We start from the raw sequence: 20,142 nt of genomic DNA on the forward strand, positions 1-20,142 counted from the left end.
TTACTTAGTGGATGAAATGCTCACTATGCTTTCAAAACACCATACTGAATGAACAATTGTTTAAAAAATAGTTCCTACACTGCTCAAATGTATGAGGGGCTATTTGTTGTCTTCCTTGGCTGTGATTGGACAAGAGAGCTGTACCTTTCACAGTGCTGCAAACGACTTGTGAGATGGAGTATGTACTTATACCTGTGTCACACGGACAAATGTGATGCCATGAGTTGCTTACTGCCTGAAGTTTTAATGTCATTCACACAGTGCTATACACAAATTTAATGGCATTTGCCTTATTGCCATTCATGAACTACCAAGTTGAGCACAACTCATTCACCTGAGCAATGCATACTCTCGTCCCCACTCCACACTCAGAATAGACTGCGACTTTGTCAGCAACAACTTCTTATCCACTAGTAAATGGTTTATTCATAACTTTCAGTCAGGTGAGGCATCTCTGCTGCATTTTCAATGTGGAGGGCGCCATTTTTACCAGCACTTCTGACGTACTCTCGGCTTGTGTGATGAGATTCGAGTTTATGGCTACTTTACCGCTTGTCAAACAAGAACAGTGGCACTTTCTGGGAAGTAATTTTTATATTACATTTCAACAACTTTGCCGAGATAACGTGCTCGTTGGTACTGTTTATATTTAGGTGAAATTTGTTACTGCTTTGATGCCGTTTTTGTCATCATGACATTCATTAATGACATTGAATATGGACATGTAACACCAGAGCCTTTTCCATAATTTGTTGAATCTGGTTCGAAGATTGCTGGTAAATGTGTTCAATGGGTTCAACAAATGCTTTTCAGCATTCACACCAAGTGCGAGTCCTTGAAACAGAGCCGCCGATTTATTAATTTCTAAAAACCGTGTTTTTCTAATTCGCGGGCCAATTATCAGTGCGTAGTAGCGTTGTTAACTATTTTTCTACAGCATACATCATCACTGGTGATGGCATGGCTAGCAACAGGCCACCAGACGCTGCCAGTCGTTGCAGCGACGATTGCAATGACGTCACGAGCACACTTGCGGTAGCCGCAAAAGTCGTCTGCTCGTGTTGCTGCGCGAACCCCTTTGCCGCTGCAGCGTCCGCTCCGGGTCCATTACTGCCGATAACGACAGACGAGAAGGAAGAGAAAGGCAGTGACCCAAGTACAGTCATGAGCAAAAAATATTAGCACAGATCATTGGCGATGAGAATTCGTATATCTCACCACGCGGCGCTGCGGTACGCAGACCTGCCTAACGGGCCGTTTCCATGTTTGCAGCGAAGGGGGGGACGGCCGATCCTTCGTGACTGTGCTTGCGGCATTTATTTTGGCTCGGTTATCATGAGCAAAGATGGCCTCTTTTTATTAGTTTTTTTTATGTCCGCAATGGTTTGTCAAAAGGAACTCGCGGGAACAATAAATGATAGCGCTGCTTTTAGCCAGTAATTTTGCTGGTCCGTGACAGTCCGCTGAACCCCCGTAATACTGTAGTATGGGAACGGCCCGGCACTCTCGTACTCAGCCTCTTTGCCCCCTGCAGCGCCACGCGTTGTCATTCCGGCGCTCTGGTGTTCCGTCATGTGTGCTAATTTTTTTTACCCGCGACTGTACCTCTGGGAGAGCGAAGACCCCCACGCGGGAAAGTGGGCGTGACAACCGGAAGTCGGCATACCAGACATCAACAGATGACGTGGTCATGGGCGGAGTGCTGACCAAGTTTTTAGGATGCGTTGGCTGTCCCCATGGAGGAAGGAAAAAAATCGGGAGAGGCGGTTGCGTCACATTTTTTGAAGCTGGGCGTGAAGTCTCCCCCGTGCTCCCTCTCACCACTTGGCCGCCGTCTCAGCACGCTTTCGCATGCGCAGCGTACACTGCAGCAGACGACGCCGCTGCGCCCAACGTTACTATCGGCTGCGTCCAGACCCCCAGTAGTCCTTGCGGAAGCATGTGACTTCCGGCACATTTTTTTGACGTGCAGCTCGGAATAGCGAGGGCCTTTCCTGGGCTTTGCTTTCTCCATGACTGCCCCAAGCTGTTATAAACATGAAATGCTTATAATTTGGTTTCGGTGCACCGCGGGTGACCTTGGCGCCAGAACGGAGAGAGAACATGGCGCCGAACCGGAGGCGGAACTAAACGAACTTGTGGATGGATGTGAGAGAAGCCAACAGCCATAGAAACCAAGGAACGGGGGGGATTTTTAATTTATTTATTTTGTGCTGTTGTTCGGTTTAGATTATCACTGAATATGTTATCGCTTAAAGCTAATTGATTAGAAAAGCAGAAGAAAAAACAACCACATGCCGCCGGTGGGATCCGAACCCACGACCTCCGAATTACGCGTCCGGTGCTCTACCGCTGAGCTACGGCGACGGCTGTCAGATCTTCTGCTTTCGGGGGTATTTATGTTTACAAATAACCTAACGTTGAGAGCGTTCATCAACCCACGTTCTTATGCGGCGGACGTAGCACGTCCTGAGTTACCGCTGATGTGACGTAGAACGTCATCGAACGGCGAGGGTGGAAGCTCTGTGAGAACCCTCTTATGCTTCCTATGGCGTCAAGGCTGCCAGAACCGAGGACCTCGCTAAGCAATGAAGCAAACAAGGGAACCGAACAACAGCACAAAATAAATTAAAAATCCCCCCTGTTCCTTGGTTTCTATGGCTGTTGGCTTCTCTCATATTTGTAACGAGTCCCTCATTTCGCATTCCCTTGTGGATGGACGGACGGATGGGAACGCCCCCTTTGAAACGGGGTGGTGGCAATTGCCACCATGCTCAGCTTTTCTTTCTTTATTTTTGTTCAACTGTGTTGTCAATTCTCATTAAGGTTCGCCATCTTCTTTACCTACGGATTCGTACACTTCTAACCTTCTGTCACATCTCTGTTTTTCAGCCACCAATCCTCCAATCGCTTGTTGCTAACTTCCACTGCAGATTTATTTACATGACCATGACGTTTCCGTCCGCTCCCTGATGCCTACGTGCTGCGCCGACTGCCATGATGGGCGAAGGGGCGAAGCCAGCATTCGGCGCGAAGAAGCATACGCTCTGTCCCGTTGCTCTGTCCTCGCGACATGTGGGCGAACCGAGAGCGCCGCGCGCCCACGGTCTCGTGCGGAGCCATAGTGAGTAGGTGAAAGGAAGATTCGCTTGTGAAGGCTTGTCGCTCGGAGGGATGAGAGAAACCGTGTTTAGAGGGTACGCCAGAGGGCAGCATGGCGAAATCTTGATTGCGGCGGTTGTAGCTCTCCTGTTAATGAGCCTTTTCCGAAACGTGTTTTCTGCTGGGCGTCCCATAGACGATGCCTGACAACTGCCTTAGCATAGGAAATTTTAGACGAAAAGAAGCAGAAAATGCTCCAAGCCCGTTCTCGGCAAACATCGAGAACCGCGGTGAACCGGAGGGAGAACATACGCCGAACCTGAAGTGAATTTTTCGGTCCTTTAAAAGAGCGAACTGCCAGCAGCTGGACAGAAGAGGAAGCGCGCGGCGCAGCTTTCCAAGCCTCTTGCTATCAATGCTCAGATCTAGACGCCGCAGTGGCTCAGTGGTTATGGTGCTCGGCTGCTGACCCGAAAGACGCGGGTTCGATCCCGGCCGCGGCGGTTGAATGTCTTTGGAGGAGAAATTCTATAGAGCAGTGTACTTGTTTAAGGAACACCATGTGGTTGAAATTATTCCGGAGCACTCCACTACGGCGTCCCTCATAGCCTGAGTCGCTTTGGTACGTTAAACCCCGTAAACCAAACCAAGACTCAGATCCGGTTGTTGATGGCAGCACCGTGTGTGCTACAGCGGTTCCACCTCGTTTTGGCGGTGTTACGTTTCTGGGCGATTCGACGAACGACGAGCAAGCGGCGACACCGATGGTTGTTAGGAATGCCTTTATTCCATCTCGGCAGCCGGGCAGGAAAGAGCGCGCAGCGCTCTGCCGAGGCGCTTATATAGCCCACGATACCAGCGTTTTTCATACGCGTCATGATGAACGAGAAATCAGCAATACGTTCCGCGCGACAGAGGATGTTATCACCAGAAGAACGTTACAGCGGCTTTAATCATCGCTAGCGGACGGTGAGACGCGGTGTGTCCATAAAAAGCCGCGGATGCTATGGTTGCGTTTGGCTAGACCTGCTTTGTTGACTCACGAGTACGTTCTCTAGCCCGTCTCTGGCCCGTTCTGCGCTTCATCGAGGTCTGCGGCGGAAGTGCTCCGTATTATGATGTCCATGACCTGGACGAGACCCATTTCAAGAATGCGGCGAGCACAATCTGTAACCCATTCTATACAGCTGCTGCGCCAAGTACTGCATAGATTTTAATCCCGCTCTCAATGACGAAGAGAGAGACTAATTTTTTAAAAACATTCCAACCTCGTTATAACGAAAAGGTTTATAATGAATATAACGAAGGAATGACGATTCCCCTTGGAAGCTCGGTCAACAGTGGATATAACGAAGTAGTCGCCGGGCCCCTTCGACTTCGTCATAAATAGGTTCAACTGTACAGGACTTGCTAGCCACTAAATCGGCGAACGTGCAACAGATGGCGCCACTTCGAGTGCGCCTGTATGGTTGCTGCGTGAAAGCTACCCCACAACACTTGTACTAAATGCATGGGCGTAGATATCTACATCGCATCTTTCATCCATTCGTTGTACGCTTCTAAATGCCCGGCGCAGTATTGCTGCAGCAGTGCAACGGAGCCGGATGAAGTGCGAGGTTGGAAGGCTCGACTGTGCCGGCGAGGGCAGTTATAAATGGTCACACACAAAGGTGAGAAGGCGACCAAACGCATCGCTAAGTCCTAAGGAAACGCTGCGGCGTGTCAGGCTGCGAAAGCAGCCAGGGACTCCGAGCGCCCAGCACGAAATATGGAAACGGTAGGATGCAAGCACAAAGCGATGAGTGAATCTGGGTCTTTGTCCGGCTGGAATAGAAGCGGCCCCTCAAGCTGCGAAAGCGGCCAGGGAAACAAAGCTCGGAGAATAGAAGTGGGCGATGACGGCGTCACGTCCAGCAGTGAAGGCCGATACCCGAATGCGGCTACCATACGAGCAGTCCTAGAATGTTCTGCCTTCCCTGCGTTGCATTTCATATTTGCACCTATTTCGACGTCGAGATAGACTGCAAACTCTGTATCGCTATATATCTAGCTTAACGATCTCGAAGCTTGCGCAAGCACTGGCCCGTTTTGCTGCGGTGGCGGTCGTCACGACGATTCCCTTACACGCGCAAAAGGCGTTACCGCGTGCTTTCGAGTGGTGCTGGGACGCTGTTGTTGTCGTCGTTATACTCATACAATGGCGCATGCCCACACAGGGGGATCGGCCAAGAATTAGGGTGCACAGAGAGGTTTTCAGTAGAACTTTTTTCGTGAACGAAAATAAAGTGAATGCTGGGGAAGACAGCAGTAAACAAAAAGAAGAAATGCCGAAATTTAACGGGAAATGCTGGAACGTTCTTCCGAACTGTCCGGGGAAATTGAATCGTTTTCTTCTTTATCCACCAGACGGTCACCTTGAGGTATGTTAGCGCATATGCACTCCGGAAGTTGCCCGTGCGCGCAGTGGGACAAAACTACTGGCAGACAGGCAGGCAGGCAAACTTTAAAATCAGGGGAATATTTATTGAGGCTTGTGAATGGGGTCCTCATTCCAGGTGGAGCTCGAGCTGTCAGACGGACCTGTTTTATGAGGGTTTTTGGTCATCGATGCGATCGCTGGTCAGCATCGCCTCCCACCGCTCAAATGACGTGTACTGCGTCTGCAAGTGGTTCGATTTCGCCCCGCATCCAACGAAATGTGGAAGAGTGTTGGGCGGTCCTGGCACCATGGGCAAGTGTCACGGTCGCGTGGTCATGTGGTATAGTGTTGGGTGCAAGAGATGAAGTTTGTGGAGATGAGGGAAAATGTTCGTTTGGAGATGACGCCAGGAGATAGCCTCCTGCGTGTCTAATTTTTTGAGACTCATAGGTACCCAACCCCTCAATAAACTCCACCAGATTACGTAGAACCCTGGTCACGAGGGACTAGAGGGAAATGAAAGGGCGCACGCTTTAGTCCGCGAACCATTTAATTGCGCGGGGCCATCCAGCGCATTCCAATTCATCCCGATTCTCTCCACGTATACAAAGAACGCTTAGAGTTCCAGCGACTCCAGCGCCTGAAAATACCCTCCTCATCGTTGTAAGGATCAATAATACGGTGATTTTGGAAGGGCGTCTCATTTTGCCGCAAGGGGCGGGGCAAAATGCAAAATCTCTAAATTTTTAATTTCATTACATTTTGCTGTGTTTGTGTTCAGCTGGACTTTTAGTACTCGGTGAGCGTGATGCCACGACGGTAGCTGTATGCCACAACAGTCGACTGCCCTCAAGGCCTCAAGGCACTGTTTCGCTTCCTGAGAGCGATTGGTTGGAGGGACCAGCTGTGTGCCTATCGTCCCTTCTCTCTTTCCTTTCTAGTCCCCTCATCCCTCTTCCCCACTTTTTATAGCCAACCAAAACACCCTTGTTGTTGTTGTTGTTGTTGTTAGCCTTTGCAAAGATGGCACATACCCACACTGGGGGATCGGCCAAGAATCGGGAGGTAAAGGTTGCTATTCACCTGTACATAGTAAAGGCAAAAGAAAAGCACACGGGAGAGCAACACCGTGGGAGTCCACTACAAGGAGGGCAGGGAGTGAAAAAAGGTATGACTTTGGATTGAAGAGAAAGAGAGAAAATAGAAGAAGAGATTAATTCGAAATATAATAAAGCACAGAAAAGAAAATACTGTAAGCTTTAGGAAGGCAGTCGATGAGATTTCAGCAATAAATTTTGAACAGCGTCACAAACAGACCTGTGGCTGAACCCAAGCGCGGTGGCGCCAAATGATAGCAAGTGTGGGCTGCTGAAACTAAGGCCAAGATGCTGTAAGGGCACCTCCATCAATCTTATTCTCGAAAGGTGGAACGGCGACAATGGAGCCAACAATGATCGACAGATTCAGGCTCACAGCAAAATGCACAGAGGGGAGATAACGCCAACCCTGACCTGTGAAGATAGAAATTTAGAGGGGGTATACGGCAGCGCAACCTCGTCAGAGATACTTCTGGGTAACATCCCTGCCTTTCCTCTTCCTCTTTATCTCCCTCTCTCTCTATCTTTCTCTCTCTCTCTCTATGTCGCGTCTTGCCCCACTCTCCTCTACATCAGTCATTTCGCAAACCAGCTAAGCATTGAGCGCCGTACCGTCATGGGGTAAGCGTTCGCCATTCTTCGCATTTCGCCTGCATTAAAGTACGGCTACCGCGGTTAAAATTCGATCGCGACGCCTCAAGCTCGCTGCCAATCTCCGTGACCACGAGGTGTTTTTCAATCACCATCTTATTCCAACCACAACACCGTCCATTTCATAGAAGGCCCCTCATTCACCCATCGTTGTGGTAGAAGTCGCTCTTTGCGGTTGCGTGCATTTCCGCGCGCGTGGTTTTGCCGTCGCTCGCCGAAGAGCTGGCTACGCACGAGACAGATGTGCTGAGCTGCGCGCAGTCCCCCACTGCTGCTGCTGCTCGCGCCCTGCGAGGCAGCCTTAATTGCGGCGGCCTAATTGCCGAATCGTGACCGAGGGGCGCCTGTTCGCCAAAGTGCTGGTCGCCAAATCAGGAATGCGTGCCGAGAGGCCCGTGTCCGCCCCGTGTTCTCTTCGCTCGCTAGGAAAATATATTTTCGTCGAGACGCACCGTAAACCGATCCACCATGCCTGCTAAGGCTTGTTCCCGAAAGGAGCAGGGGACAGCAAAGTTGTGGTTCCCGCTTTAATTTTGACAGCGAGATCTGTCTTATAGAACATTTTAGCACTGGAGCAGCGTCGCCTCATCCGGTTTTGTCACGTGACGTAATGCGTGGCGTCACGTTTGTTCGACCAATCCACGTTTGCTGCAGGTCGACTCGTTAATACTTGCTTGTCGACACCCTAAGATGCGTTACGTTGGTTAGGTGAGAGAATATTCCTGCAGGGGCGGGAATGTGCAGTCACGTGACACAACGGTTATCCTCCGTTGACTCTCGGGCTGCTGCCTAGGGTAAAGGAACGCCAGCAATAGCAACAGCAGCGACAAACAGCTCTCACTGAGTTCTCCGTCTTGCCAAGGAAGGGTGAGCACCGTTATTTTGCATTTTTCGCGGTAAGCATGGCGCATAAGGCGCCTTAAACGCGATGCACCGTTCACCAATATGCATTGCATAACTCAGGTAAGGTCTGAGCAGCAGTTCCGATTTCTCTTAATCTGGCCACTGCACCATGCTATCAGGAGCCAAGTATTTTGTACAACGCGCTAGTGCGCAAGCACAGAAAGGTATGTTCCTGAACGCCACTTCACTTCCACGAAGTTTTAATTTAACGGAGGCAGCCTTAGCCCTTCTCCTTCACAATACCCCCCCCCCCCCACCCACCTTTCCACCGTAGCGCCTTCGGCGCATTCTTATGTGAAATAAACGTGGTTTCAATCAATCAACACATCATGATGTTGCCGGAGTCATGGCACGTTCTCGACGACAATAAATCTTGGTCGTCCGTGCCTTATATTAACCATAATTACGTTTCAAACATTGCCTGCCATTGATACCTGTCTTGCACGCCTTCTTGTACAAACACAAGGCCTTCAACAAGTTTCTTGGATCTTAAATTGTTCATGGACGAAGCCCACTTGCAGAAACTTGCTGACTGAAGACTCGGTGGTGAAGAGAGCTACGTTCGCTCGTCTTGTCCGAAGACACCATGTCTGGTGAAAGGGACATGCGTGCAGCCGCGTGAAGGCTAGTTGGATGCGATTACATGAAGGAGTACAGCTTGGCTAAACTACGGTACCTTGTAGGGAGGCCTTCATTCTGAGTTTCACTGCTCACGTGACCCTGCGATCGGTTGGTGTCCGTGCGTAATAATGCATGGCATGCGTGTAACAGAGCATGGAAGCACTCGACTGAAAATCATGTCAGTTCTCCGCTTGGCAAGAAGAAACGCTTGGATGTGGGGGGAAGGCAAACTTTCAGGCGTACTCCTCTGGTATCTTTCACTGCGGTGTGCTCCCTTATGAAAATGTTCTATAGACAGTTTATGGACTTCTTATGCCTCTATTGCCTTCCTACAGATATTTCTTTTCGTCTATTCACAGTCTATAGAACGTCTATAGATAAAAGTGTACTAAAAGTGTATGGTCGTAAATCTACAGATTGTCTATAGACTGCCTATGGCATTTTTATTGCCTATAGACTGTTCTCCGGGATTTCTCTATAGAAGGTCTATCTACTTTATAGACAGAAGTCTATGGAAAGTCTACAGAATGTCTAAAAAAATTTTGTAAGGGCTAATCAGGTGTATTAAAAGTAAGCCGCAGGTGTGGCAAATTCAGAAGTGGTTCATTGTAGCCGATTTATTTTTAAATAATCAGCACATTCGCCTAGAACTACTGCTACTACTTTCTCTTAAATAGCTGCACGTGACTTTGCACTCAATAATGTTCAAAAATTCCCGCAAACCGAAAATTCTCTATCTAAACGGCTTCTCTCAGTAACCATCTGCATTCTCGTCTCCGAGGCAACCATAAGAAAACGAGCACTTTGTATAGCTGTCCAATCTCAGTAATTCAAACCCGAATGAGGGAACAAGTGTGTTCCAATTGCGGAGTTCGACTCAAGGGAAGCTCAAGCGGCACCAAAACCGTCAGCTGAATAAACCGAAAGTTCGAATTAGCCGGTTTTATCTAAACGCGACGGCAATATAGTACGTACCCCAGAGAAAGTCCTCTATACTTCTAAGAACACCCCAAATTAAAGGGTAGCGACAGCTTCCCCTCCAGCCTCTATGGGTGCAACTACATCCACCCTTGAGCTGGATCACATGACGTCCCTACCATAAGCTGGACAAGTCCTTTTGTTCAGCAGATGAACGCTGCTATTTTTCATCATGGAATAATATGGCACCGATGCTGTTCACCCCAAATACAGAACGTCGCATACAGCTAATCATTGTCGTCATCAGCTTAACTATACGTCCACTGCACAAAGGCCTCTGGCATGAGCCTCCAACGAGGCAGGCCTTTGTCTCTGTCCTTCACCCAGTCCTGCGCCAACCCTGTCCCCACATACTTCCTAATCTCATCTAGCCACTAGACTCTGCCGCCTCCAACTGCGTTTACCTTCTATTAGAATCCACAACGCTACCGGAATGGCATCTTCGATACACTTGCACCAGAGTTGCCCGCGACCGGTGCGGGGCACAAGGGCCCACGGCAGTGGAGCCTTATGTGCACCGGTGCAATTTTTCTTGGATAAAAGAGCACACTGGTGTCCTGTTTTATCTTAGATAAACGGATGATCCCATGTAGCATCTTCGGAAATCGACACCGGTACGCACCGGTGTCGCTTTTCGAAGATGCTATATGGGATCATCCGTTATCAATGCGAAAGAATTTCTAGGCTATGTCGACGGGGTCGTGCCACCAAAACGTGTCCGCAAAACGTGTCCGCAGCAGTTGTGGCGTTCTCAGAAGAGGTAGCACCAAACGAGTGGTTGTAATCGAAAGAGGATGATGTGAGAATGCTGCGCAAAAAAAAAATTATATCGACAGGATGCTTAGTTGATTAATTAGCACCAAAAATGTCGAAACAGCTCGGACGTCAATATAGTGAGTGCGCAGAAAAACAGCTGTGGACGGCAAAATAGTGGAAAAATAGGCAAAGGAGTGGAAATAAAGTTTGAAACGTATGTGATGAGTGATAATTAATCGATCAAAAAGTTTCAATTAATTAATTAATTATCAGCAAAAACCATTGGACGGTTGAATATGCTGGACGGGGATATAGGAAGTGTACGGGAAAGAAACCACGGCGCCAAATTTGAAAAACCAAAATGGTTGATTGAGATAAAAGGTATAATCAGAGTAAATAAATCGATATTTAATTAAAGCATCAGATAATTACGCTAATTAGGTAGTTAAATGAATTAACAAACAAAAAGAAAATTATAAAGAGAGGCGGCGAGTGCCGAGGAAGCGTCAATGCTTTCGCAGCCGCAGTGATCTATAATTTTTGGCTCTTCGCATCTACCGGTGCAAAATTAGTCTAAGCAAAATTTACCAGTCAAGCAGTAGAAGAAAGCGTCTTTGTCGGACGATCGCCTGCCAGCCTCTTATTTTCACTCCACTGCATTGATTCTTCGTAGATATAACACTACAACGCTCAAGGGCTACTACAGGCATGTATTAACGAATTTCGTGTGCGTGATTAGTGTGCCGATTTTATTTTTGTCTCGTTGCCAAAGTTGGGGTGCTTAATCTTACCTATGTCTTCTGCGCACGCTCATCGAAGCAGCACGACGGGCGATTTATGCTAATGAACTGGCCACGTTCGGCAGCGAAGAGTCAAGGTAATTAGCTGTCCATTGACTCGGGCGCCAATGGAGCGCCGCCTGTGGCTGAAGTCAATTCCGTTAGCCATCTTATCCTGTCTTGGGCGGAACGAATGACTTCCGGCTCTGCAGGCCGTGACTGGGCATAATTAGACGCTTACTGCCACTGCCGGAAAGTGCTGCGCCTGTGTTCTACGTCGGTAAAAACGTGCATTGCGACGGGCATCGCGAACTGGTGCAAGAAAGTCACGGAATCGAATTCATCCAGTCGGCCGCACACTGGAGCAAATTGGCAGCTGTCTTGACGTTGGTGTCCTTGGGCCGCCGCTGTGGCTCAGAGGTTATGGCTCTAGGCTGCTGACCAGAAAGACACGGGTTCAATCCCGGCCGCGGCGGCCGAATTCCGATGCAGGCGAAATTCTAGAAGCCCTGTACTGTGCGATGTAAATGCACGTTAAAGAACCACAGGTGGTCGAAATTTCCCGAGCCCTCCACTATGGCGTCCCTCATAACCTGAGTCGCTTTGGGACGTTAAACCACAATAAACCAAACTAAAGCCGAGGGTTCTAGCCGCCGGGGTGGCTCAGTGGTTATAGCGCTCGGCTGCTGACCCGAAAGACGCGGGCTCGATCCCGGCCGTGGCAGTCGAATTTCGATAGAGGCGAAATTCTAGAGGCCCATATGAAGAGGCCCATGGTCGAAATTACTGGAGCCCTCCACTACGGCGTCCCTCATAGCCTGAGTCGCTTTGGGATGTTAAAACCCCATAAATCATAAATCATTGTGTCCTTGGCTTCCGTTGACGAATCACAAATCATTCTTGTACGACCACCAGTGGCAACTCATACGTCCCCTGATAGGGAAAGAGGCTATGAAAAACGAAAGGCGCTGTAGGTTCCTCACTTCGAGTGGACACCTGAACTACGCTGAGAGGGCAAGGATGAAAGCGGTAGAAGGAGAGGTGAACAAGCAGCCCGACTAAAGGCCCCCAATGAACTGAACCCGCCTGCTTAGCGCCAACTGCGGCCTCTATATCGCTGCACAGTTCTAACAGACTGACGAGGAGCACTCCCCCACCCCCAAAAACTGCCTGGTCACGTGACAGAACCTTCATAAATGTGGCTGGCGCGCGTAGTCGCGATTTATGAACAAAAGCCTCTGTGAGCGCACACCCGAGTGTTCCCCGCGGATCAAAGCCGGAAGCACTCCTTCCCTGCGTACTCGAACGCGTGACCTATTCGACGGGCCCGTTCAAGTCGTGCCCACGGGCAAGGCCCGGTCGTAAGTCAAGCCGCAGAACTTGACTTACGAGCCTAAGCCGTCGATTTGTTGCGCTTCCACTAACGCAATGTCTGTGTTCGCGATGTGCCTGCCGTTTGAAGCTGCTGCATATCGGCAGGCACTGTGAAGCCAAGTCTGGTAGCACCTGTTGAAACACCCGGGGTCTATTTGATTGAAGCGCGCGTTAAGAGGGTCGACCAACAAATCCGGTTTTTCTAATCAACTTTTCAGTGGAGGCGAAGTTCTAGAGGCCCGTGTACTGTGCGATGTCAGTGCGCGTTAAGGAACCCAGGTGGTCGAAATTTGCGGAGCCCTTCACTACGGCGTCCCTCATAGCCTGAGTCGCTTTGGAACATCAAACCCCCATAAACCAAACCAAACCTAATCTTGTTTTGGTTTATTTCTTACAGCAGCTGTACTGCCTTATTTATTCGGTTATAGAGCAGCCGTGCATTGGTGTGACGTCAGCGCCTATGGACGTCCGAGCGGGCACCTGCGCCGCCCTTCAAGGTAACGCGAGAGCATGAGGTAGCGTAGGCGCGTCGGCACCGCGTCCAGTCCGGCCGTGAGGACGGTTACCACGGGCACGCCCGGACTAGATGAGACTTGGTTTAGGTTTGGTTTATTGGGGCTTTAAGGGCTCCGGAAGTGAAGGGCTCCGGAAATTTCGACTACCTGGAGTTCTTTAATGTATCGCACAGTACACGGGCATTTAGAATTTCGCCTCCACCGAAATTCGACCGCCGCGGCCGGGATCGAATCCGCGTCTTTCGGGTCGGCAGCCGAGAGCCATAACCACTGAGCCACCGCGGCGGCCAGATAACGAAGTGGGCTAGGTTTCCCATTCTGAGCAGTTTGACACCTTTGAAAGCATTTTTCATTTTTTTCAATTGTTTCAGTTAATTAACTGACAAATTACACACTATACGTTTTCTTAATTAGCACTTTTCAGTCTTGCGCATTTTGACACCTTTGAATCCACTTTTTCCAATTTTTTAATTTATTTAATTAATCGAGTAATTACAATTATTGCATCAGCTAGTCATCATCTATCACACACCAATCAATCATGAATCACTAGAACCACAAATTACAAAGATACTATATTTTTACGGAGCCCTCGATTATAGGCCGTCGATTCGAATCCCTGCCGCGAGCTAGGCTCCAACTTACTAGTAAGTTTATGCTGCACGAAACGCTGAAGCGTTTGACACCATCCGAGTATTCTGCAGCAAACGGTTGTCTTGATATGATTTTTTTTACACAGCCCCCGATTTTTTCCGACACGCGGTGCCGACTACGCCTACTGCTTTCTGGAACACCTCAGTCACACCAACTATGGCCACAAAACATTCCATTACATAAAACAGTTTCGCCAAGCCTATATACGCATACAAGATGCGGAACACGGGTCATACATCATCGGATCGAGGGGAACACCTCAAGGCGCGGTCCAGTCTCCCCTGCTCTTCAATTAGGCAATGCTTCGTCTTCCCTCCAAATTGTCTTTTCTGCCCGGGATACATCACGCTCTTTATGCGGATGATATTACAATCTGGGCCACGCAAGGTAACTTGGGCCACATGGAATCCTGCCTGCAAGCAGCGGCGACCCTAGTCGACGACTACGCGACCTACTGCGGACTCCAGTGCGTCCCAGCTAAATCATAATTTGTGCACGTAGGTCTCTCCCCCCGGGACACAACTCTTCGCATCAGTCTCCCCTCAGGAGTGATCCGGGAGGCCAAGGAGATCCGCGTCCTTGGCTTCTTCATACACCACCAACGCAGGGCCGACGCCACCCTGGCCAAAGTTCGCACGGTGGGGGACCAGGTGGGCCGCATGGTCCGCCGGGTCTCTAAAAAGCGGGGCGGATGCACTGCGGCTTGCCCATGCTTTCGTAACGAGTAGAATCCTCTACTCAACCCCCTACTTGCACCTGCACAAACACGATGACGACCAACTGGAGGTCATCCACCGGAAAGTCATCAAGTGGGCTCTCAACCTCCCAGTCGCCACGTCCAACCGGAAACTTCTGGCCTTGGGCGTGGTGAACACCTTCCGGGAGCTTCGAGAAGCCCACTCAATCAACCAATACACGCGTCTTGCCCAGACCACGTCCGGCCGCCGCCTCTTTGACCGGCTACACATCAAACACGACTACCACACTGAGGAAAGGGGTAGAGTGCCAGAATCCTGGAAGCGCGCCCTCCGGGTCCGACACCTCCCCCCCCCCCTCCCCCCAACATGTCCAGAGAAGACCACAGCGGTCGTCACCATGGGGCGCGCACGGAAGCGTTGGCGTGATACTATGGTCACCAACAACACATGTATTACGTGGACGGTGCCGGCCCACACCACGGGGGTTAGTACACGACCGCAGTCGTACACAGCACACAATTAACGGGCTCACTTTCAAAGCCTACAGCGCAACACACGCGGAGGATATTGTCATTGCTCTGGCTCTCACTAATCCCAAGTCGAAACACATCGTCACCGACTCGCGACTCGGAACTATGAGCAGAGATGGGCTATCCGCTTGCCTGGCGCGTACTGCAGTCTAGCTGCCGATACGAAGATCTAGCTCCACGTAACCTGATTTGGGCCCCCGGTCACCAGGGACTCCTGGGAAATTAACAGGTCGATCAGGCCGCCCGCGCACTCTCTCCCCGGGCTATGGAAGCCTACTCCCAATCAGACAATCTGACCGTTACATTCAAACACATCACCTATTACTACGAGGAGGAGCACCGGCGCTACCCGGCCTCTTGTAAGGGACTGGATCGTGCTGACGAGTTCCTCCTAACCAAAATTCTCACCAACACTGTACTGTGCCCGGCGGTGCTTAAGCATTTCAACACATCCTTTGATGGCGCGTGCCAGTTCTGTGGGGAGGTGGCTGACACCTTCCACATGATTTGGGCGTGTTAGTCAAACCCATCTATCCCCCCCAACCTCAACCCCACCAGAGAGAGGACTGGGAGGCGGCCCTGCTCGGCTGTCGAAGACCTCAAGACCCAAACGGCCTCGGTTCAACGGACGCGGGCGGCGTTGCTTGGCAATGGGGCCCCCGGTGTAGGGGCTCCACCTAGTATTGTGAAGGGAAAGAGCCAATAGGGCCTTACCCCTATCACGTCTCTGTAACAATTTAATATAGGATAAATGTTTTTCAACACCACCACGACCGAACGAGCTGTATATGCTGTCGCGTAAAACTGACAGCCGATTACGATAGCTCGTAAAGCGAAATTTTTTACGACCAGCAGGAGGCGTGTTGTTCTGCTAGCCACCCTACGGGATTTTCGCGGGGCAGCCACCTTCCAGGTGACGCTTTTCTCGGCTACATGGACAACCCGTTAAGCCGAAGACTAAGCCTACAATGCCGACAACTATAACGTGGAAGCCAGGAACGGGCGCATAAGAGCTCCGCTCTAGAAATAGTATTAGTTATTTTTCCTTCAGGACCAAGGCATCAGAAATGGGAGCTTGGGGTATAAAAAGCGTAAATACTGATACACAGCAAAAAAAAAATAATAATAAAAGCGGACGGTAGTTGCTGAATGTAACATATCCGCTAAGCTCAGAGGTTTGGAGTTCGGCTTGTGAACCCAAAGTCGGGGGCTCGATTTAGGCCGCGGCGGCCGTATTGCAATGGAGGCGAAATACAAAAATGACCGTCCAATTTAGTCTAAAGCCTTCCAACTACGGTGTCCCACATAGCCATGCGTTACTTCGGGATGTTAAACCCAGCAACAGCTTTCATGCGGTGGCATTAGGAAGGCCACGAAGAAGAAAACTGTGAAAGGGAGCGGCGCGCAGGAGGGGACTGCCGCTTGCTGGCAGTCCAATTAAAACGTGGAAAGATGAAGCGAACATACTGCTTCCACGAGCAGCACTGGCCCCCGCGTCTATACGAACGTGAGCGAATTCCTCCGCTGTGCGAACGCGTCATCTTTCTGCCCATGGGCCGTTGCATTGGCCTTCAGTTCTCCTCAGCGCAGCTGGCCGGTTCTTCCCGAGGACGCCGCACAAACAGTACCGGACGTGCATAGATTGCTTTGTACCCTGGAAGGGGGGAAGCCACGCTGTCGCGTGGAATAATCCGGTATATTCCCTTCAATACAGCTCCTCTCCCACAGCGCAGGTGTTGCTTTGAGATGCGAAACCACGCTATATCTTCAAGCCCTAACTGTCGACGACAGCGGCTGAAATGCAAATAAGTCGCTCGAATGCGCTGGACGGCAGGGCATGCAAATAGTCACAAATAGGTTTTGGAGGCGTCGACAAGTTTATCCGGAGCTGATCGACGCCTTCGTGTGGCTGAACTGCCGTTCCCTCGCGGCTGTGTATATACTGTACCTCTGTCACCCGTTTAAATTGCATCAGGGAGCCTTGACAGCTTCCACTCGATGATACCGCGACCCGTAACTATGTCTATAGGAAGGGAAAGTTTGGATCTCACCGCCACGCTGTCTACTTATTTGAACTATTCATACTTTAACGTTTTTTCAGTACCTTCTTCTCTGCGCCTGGCTCTGTATGGCACTTTAATATCCGGGCATAGCTTATCAGGTAGATCACTAAATTTTTTTATCAATCAGCTTTCGCTTCCGATGAGAGCGAACCACGAACTTCCCTGCTGCACCTCGTAACATCTGTTTATTTATTTATTCAGAGGTGTCCACCAACCGCCAAAGGCAGAGTGCAGTAGTGCACGCGGTGATGAGTACAAAAAAGGACAAATCAGCAAAAGAAAACAAGAGGAAACAAAAAACGACTGAGAAACCGTCAACAAGTGTTAGGCCTAATGAGCTCTGCAAGACCCTCTTTGAAGCGGCGAGTCGCGATGAAATACAGGGTCTGTTCTGAAAGTAGTAGGACTGTTTTTTTCCTGGGCGAACGGGCGGACGAGAGGTGGTCTGCGCATGCAGGATCGTTGAAGGGGGATATTGGGAATGCTGGGGAAAATCAGCAGTCGGCTCTCGGCCGTTGAAGAGAGGAGGTCGCTTGTACTGTGAACCCCTGTCGAAACGTCTCGTCACGCAGAATCATCGAGCGTTTACTGGATCAGCGATACGCGATCAAATTTTGAGTAAATCTTGGTAAAACGGGCAAAGAGACTCACAACATGATTAAGGAGGCCTACGGTGACGCTTCCATGGGTAGATCAGGTGTTTTTTGAGTGTCACAAGCTGTTCCGAGAAGGTAAGGAAAGAGTGGAGGAAGACGACCGCTCCAGACGCCCTTCGACCAGCAAGGCCAGCGAAAATGTGTAGCGAGTGAAACATTTACTTAACAGTGATCGTAGAATGAGTATCAGAATGATTGCTGATGACTTGAGCATTCCTCAAACCCAAGTTTTTGAGATTGAGACAGAAAATTTATCCATGAGGAAAGCGTGCGCGAAGTTGGTGCCAGGAGTGTTGTCAGAGGAGGAAAAGGCCAACCGGTAGGATCTTCTTCATCATGTGAATGAGGACCCCGATTTTTTGCCCAGCACAAGGCGGCAACGCTGCCTCAGCCCCCCTACAGCCTCGACTTGGCCCCGCCAGACTTTTTTCTATTCCCGAGAATAAAATCGACGCTCAAGGGTGAACATCACGGATCGGTAGAGGTGGTTCAACAGGCCGTGACGAGGGAGCTAAACAGCATTCCGGTCCAGGCGTTCCTGGAGGCGTACGAAAACGGTAAAACTCATTGGCAGCAGCAAGTAGGTTCGGAAGGGTGCTACCTTGAAAAATTGCAATCGTTTGTACTATTCTCTTGAAGAAATTTTGTTTTAAAAAATGAGTCCTACTACTTTCAGAACAGACCATGTATGTCCCGGTCGGTTATCATCACAGAGTTGTAAAGATTCAACATTCACACAATATATGGCTCAGGTTGCGCGGAGAGGCGTCAAAAACACGGGGTGATCGTAGAGTATGTCCAGTCACGTGCAACATAACCATCGTTGCTGGGTGCATATGCATATACTCAATGACTCCGTGAATGCGTTTGCAGTACAAGAAAAACAAGGTCCCGCGACTGCCGTGTTGTCTTCAGATCGCTTAGTCTCAGGGTGCGTAGGGCAGCACTGTCATCGCCCCTGGGGGTGGGTAAGTAGTTCCGACCATGACGTTCCCGGCTAACCGCGCGTTTTCGAGGAGCAGGGAGGAGCTGCGGCAGATTTTATTCCAGACAACGTACACGTACTCGAGAGTAAAAGGTTCCAGTGTACATGATTAGTGCGAAGAACATGATGATACTTTCTTCTGGAAAGCAGCCTCCGGTTACGACGACTACTACTACTGCCACTGTTACTACTACTACTGCTACTACTACTACTACTACTACTACTACTACTACTACTACTACTACTGCTACTACTACTACTACTACTACTACTACTGCTACTGCTACTACTACTACTACTACTACTACTACTACTAGTACTACTGCTACTACTACTAATACTACTTCTACTACAACTACTACTACTACTTCCACTACAACTACTACTGCTACTACTTCTACTACAACTACTACTACTACTTCTACTACAACAACTACTTCTACTACTTCTACTACAACTACTACTACTACTACAACTATTACTACTACTACTACAACTACTACTTCTACCACAACTACTACTTCTACTACAACTACTACTTCTACTACAACAACTACTACTACTACTACTACTTCAAATACAACTACAACTACAACTACAGCTACTGCTACTGCTACTGCTACTGCTACTACCACTACCACTACCACTACTACTTTTACTACTACTACAACGACGCGAAGCCCTGGGAATGGGCGCTTAACATCTGTCGGAGAACATTACCTCTTTCTCCCGATGCCTCAGAACACTCAGCCATCTAGTCCAAAGTTCGACTAAAGCTCGTTTGGAGAGGAAATGACACCATTATAAAGCCACACACTCGCCAAAAAGAAGATGGAGTAAAACAAAAATGGAGTAAAAAAATTGCTCCGTTTTTCTTCCTTCTGCTGAGTGCGTGGTTTTATAATGGACTCGGCCTTCTAGAGTCACCCGATGCATGTTTTAAGGGGATATAGAACTTTCTAGCGGCTAAATCGCTGACTTCTACATTTTTCATCCGCCTGTCAATAAAATGCTCGGATCCAGTAGTAGCCCAGAGCATTTTCTAGCGACTAAATCGTCCGTTTCTACAGTTCAGGGAGGGACTTCTGCGGCAGAGTGCAGTTACTTCTTGCCTGCGACATCTATGTCTTGGAAGGGCACAATAGCAGATAGAAGAACTTCAGTGAGAGCGGATCCTCATCTTTCGAGGAAGTCTGGCCGTCTCGCTCGATGGGTCAGTTCTTGTCCAATGATGCAAGCGGCGCAGGCGTGTAGTGTGGCATGCACCGCTATTGTACCCATGGCAACACGGGCACGTCAGTGGTCTCTGTGACCAATAGCCGTCAGAATCAGTGTTACTTAAACACTGTAAAGCAACAAGT

General features: G+C 49.5%; 1 long non-coding RNA gene across 1 annotated transcript in view; it reads right to left on the reverse strand.

Annotated features, from left to right (window-relative positions):
- The window catches only part of LOC149335158 (uncharacterized), a 114,033-nt gene that overhangs the window by 14,339 nt on the left and 79,552 nt on the right, over positions 1-20,142 (reverse strand). The gene's annotated exons all lie outside the window — the stretch shown is intronic.

This window comes from Amblyomma mixtum, chromosome 7, assembly GCF_055824585.1.
Source record: "Amblyomma mixtum isolate Tamu chromosome 7, ASM5582458v1, whole genome shotgun sequence".
Classification (NCBI taxonomy): Eukaryota; Metazoa; Arthropoda; class Arachnida; order Ixodida; family Ixodidae; genus Amblyomma; species Amblyomma mixtum.